We start from the raw sequence: 4,644 nt of genomic DNA, 5'->3' as shown, positions 1-4,644 counted from the left end.
TTGATGCAGCCCAATCAGCCCCCTCCATGCAAGAAGGAGGCATTAGGAGGCTGTTTCTTTGTTTACACCTCTACAAAATTGTCAAAATGAGAAGAGGTAAAATGTTTTCTAATTTTCGCTTGATTACATGTATTTTCTTCCTTTTGTACATTTGTACATTTTTCTTTTTTTTCTAATTTGTACTCAATAAAATTAAATTATTTTTTTTAAAGGGGGGTGTTTCTTTGGAGGGGGGGTGGAGGTCCCCTATGTTTGCCCCAAAGGATCTATTTTGGGGGTGGGAGGGAGATAAAGCAGGGACCCCCAGCCCAGTTTCCCAGCGAGGACTGAAAATACTCAGTGACAGCCGCCCCCCCTTGCGGCGCGAAATGGTACAGCCCCGCTCCGCCTGCACCCGCTCAGGACCGCACCACCTGCCCTGGCCGAGAGGGGTGGCTGGAGGGAGAGAGAGAGGGAGGGAGACGCGCGTCGGGGGAGGTCGAGACGCGTGTCTTGCCACCGCGGCGTCCGCCCCGCCCCCTCCCTCCCGGCCCCGCCCCCACCCTCCTGCCCCGCCCCCCGCCCCCACTGGCCTTGGGGCGGCGCTGAGGCGGCCGTGCGCTTCCGAGCCGCTCTTGGGCCTCGCCATCCCGCCGCCGCCGGCGCCGTTGCCAGGGCAACCCGCGCAGGCCGGAAGAGGCGCGCTGACGTGGGCGGGGAGGGCGGAAGTGCCGCCCCCTGGCGCCACCCGGGAGACGCGGGTTCGAGGCCCCGACGCGGAAGGCGAGAGCAAGCGGCCCCTCAAAATACCCCCAAACTGATTTCCTTTTCTTTATTTGAGATTTTGCAAAAAAACCCGCTTTGCCCCCACCTCCCGAAATTAGTTAATTAATTAAAATTAATTTATAATTAATGAATTGTGGCAACCCAAAATGATAAGAATGGATGTCACCCGCCTCCTGAGAATCACTGTGATGGGAGAATGTAATTTGCTACCCTGGTTTGCTGTTTTTCATTCCGCAACTCTTGCATTGCTCTCTCTCTCTGTCTACATGTTATTGTATAAATACATTTATTGTATGTGTGCATTAATAATAATAATAATAATAATAATAATAATAATAATAATAAACTTGACATGAGCCAACAGTGTCACGCGGCAGCTAAAAAAGCCAATGCAATTCTGGGCTGCATCAATAGGAGTATAGCATCTAGATCAAGGGAAGTAATAGTGTCACTGTATTCTGCTCTGGTCAGACCTCACCTGGAGTACTGTGTCCAGTTCTGGGCACCACAGCTCAAGAAGGACACTGACAAACTGGAACGTGTCCAGAGGAGGGCAACCAAAATGGTCAAAGGCCTGGAAACGATGCCTTATGAGGAACGGATAAGGGAGCTGGGCATGTTTAGCCTGGAGAAGAGGAGGTTAAGGGGTGATATGATAGCCATGTTCAAATATATAAAAGGATGTCACATAGAGGAGGGAGAAAGGAGCAATGGATCCAAACTACAAGAAAGAAGATTCCACCTCAACATTAGGAAGAACTTCCTGACAGTAAGAGCTGTTTGACAGTGGAATTTGCTGCCAAGGAGTGTGGTGGAGTCTCCTACTTTGGAGGTCTTTAAGCAGAGGCTTGACAACCATATGTCAGGAGTGCTCTGATGGTGTTTCCTGCTTGGCAGGGGGTTGGACTCGATGGCCCTTGTGGGCTCTTCCAACTCTAGGATTCTATGATTCTATGATTCTAATATACCGTCCTATGCCCTCAGGTCTCAGGGTGGTTCACAGGATAAAATGAAAATATAAAACCACAAAATACAGAATCAAAATAAAACCCAATCACCACCCAATAATACACCCCCTTCCCCACGTAATAAATATATATGTGTGTGTGCTCCGCGGCAATCCGGAAGTAACAGAGCGCGTTACTTCTGGGTTTCGTTGCTTGCGCATGCGCAGACGCTCAAAATGACGTCACACGCATGCGCAGAAGCGGCAAAAAGCGATGTGCGCGTGCGCAGACGTGCCATTGCTGGTTACGTTTGCTTCTAGATGCGAATGGGGCTCTGGAACGGATCCAGTTTGCACCTAGAGGTACCACTGTACACACACACACACACACACACACACACCGGACGCTCGGGCACGTCCGCAACCCGCAGCGCCATGTCTGCGCATGCGCAGGCTGCAATTCGGCACTTCTGCGCATGTGCAAAGCATGATTTAGTGCTTCTGCACATGTGTGAGTGCTGAAACCCAGAAGTAACCCATTCCAGTACTTCCGGGTTTTGGCGCGTCTGTAACCCGAAAACGCGCAACCTGAAGCATCTGTAACCCAAGGTATGACTGTATATACATGCACATGCATGAATTTATTTTGTTATTTTGCATGCATGGCCTGAACACCCGCTTATGGGTCCAGGGGGGACATCTCTTTATCCACAGGACCGGAGAGTTGGAAGGGAGACTCCTTTGAGTCTCATTGTTGTGGGTTCAAGCCCAATATTGGGCCTAAGATTCCTGCCTTGCAAGATGATTGGACTAGAATATACTTTAAAAAATGCTTGATAAAAGAATTGTGCAGATATGATGCACACCCAGAGAAACATAAAAGCGTTTAGCGACTGAGACATTTTGCACCACAAACAAGGATAACAAATATCAAAGGTATTTTTTTTTAATAAAAACCGAATTAGAATGAGCAGACTAACTACATATACACAATTCATAACTGATAGTAACTTTAAAGGAAGGCATTTATAATTGATGAGTAATCTCAGAATATCCTCAGCCCCAAGGTTCATTCGTAGTTTGTGCCAACTACCAGACAAAAGAGGGGTTAGAACGACAAGTTATACCAAGAGAAAAGTTAAAAGGCTAGTTTTATAGATTGGTTGTCTTTGACATGAGCACCCTTCCACCCCATTGTGGCCTTTGAAACAATCTATGTACATTTTTCTAAAAAAAATAATAATCAGGCTTTTTAAAAATTCAAGATTTGCTGATGCCGCAAATACTTTGGAAATAATTTCACCCCTTAGCTACTCGAAAGTCAATCGTTACTGAGAGTCAGTCATTAGACATCAGCTGAATGATGCTGTTCAAATACTCTTTCAAATACGCTTTCAGGGATTTAGTACAGTTAAAAATAACAACCTACTTACTGTACTAGTCCGAAAGGAGATCTAGGATGATGTGTCACTGACATGTTTACTTTAGTGGCATTGACCTAGTGCTTCGATCCCAGGATCATAGTAAGACTTGTACAACAGCCTTTGAGAAAATCTTGTCTCTGTGTGGGGTTCCCCCCCCCCCTTCCTGGCTGGAGGCTCAAATTTGCCCTGGCCTTGCAATCCTGAAGACAAACAAGGTTGAAATAAATAAAAAAATCAAATTGTCCAGTAGCACCTTAGAGACCAACTAAGTTTGTTCTGGGTATAAGCTTTCGTGTGCATGCACACTTCTTCAGATACCAGAGCAACCAAGGTCTGGGTATAACCTTAATGCATGCACACAGAAGCTTATACCTAGAGCAAACTTAGTTGGTTTCTAAGGTGCTACTGGACAATTTTTATTTTTATTTCTTTATTTTGACTGCATCAGACCAACACGGCTACCTACCTGAATCTACAAGCAAGGTTATCAGCAACCTTTGCACTATGTGAGGCTGCTATGAGCCGAAAGCTCCACCTGTTGAACTTCTTACAGACCCGTGTCCCAGTTCAGAGCAGCTCCACATGATGCAAAGAGCTGCGTCTACCAGGAAAGGGACCTGAGCACCCCAAAATCAGGCGAGGGAGGAAGACTCCTGGGCAAATGAATTCAGGCTCCGCTGCAACGGAACAATTTGCTTTGCGTTTATCTTGTGCTTGTCTTCATCACTTTGCCATTGGCAAGAGGCTGGGGAAATGGCTCCGGGAGATGGGACGACTTGCAGTTTCGGGGGGGGGGGATCCCGACTCCCTGAGGTGAGCGCAATCATCCTGCTCGTCTGAAGGGGTGCTACTCTGAGCAACATATTGTATCTCTATATCGTCCTCTATAATTTCTCCTTGAAAACTAGATAGAGTGTAATTAAATCCTTTCTTATTATCTTCTTTAAATACCTCATTTAATTGAAGGTACAGTGGAACCTTGGGTTGTGAACGTGATCCGTGCGGGAGGCACGTTCGTAACCTCCAGCTTTCGCAACTTGCAGTGCTGCATCTGCACATGCGCTGGTTGCAATTTAGTGCTTCTGCGCATGTGCGAGCGCCAAACCCTGGAAGTAACCCATTCTGGTACTTCCGGGTTCGGCGCGGTGCACAACCTGAAAACACATAACCTGAAGAGTCTGTAACCCGAGGTACCACTGTACTGCAACCAATCATTAACGTTTTCTCGAATCTCTTCAAAATCTTTCAGTTTTAATGTCCCTTCCCTTTCTATTAAAATATCTCTATATGTAAACCATTTTCTTTTATTATTATTATTTTTTATTGATATTGCTTCTATTGGCGACAACCACAACAGAGTTTTCTGTTCTAGTTAATCTTTATATCTTTCCCAGACTGTTAGAAATGATCTCCTAATTATATGGTTATCCTTTGTGCACTTTCCCTTTGTCATACCACAAGTATGCATGCCATCCCAATCTATTATCATGTCCTTCAAGGTTTAGCAAA

The sequence above is a fragment of the Podarcis bocagei genome, assembly GCF_964188305.1.
Source record: "Podarcis bocagei genome assembly, chromosome: 9".
In the NCBI taxonomy this organism is placed as follows: Eukaryota; Metazoa; Chordata; class Lepidosauria; order Squamata; family Lacertidae; genus Podarcis; species Podarcis bocagei.
This window is presented reverse-complemented; position numbering follows the sequence as displayed.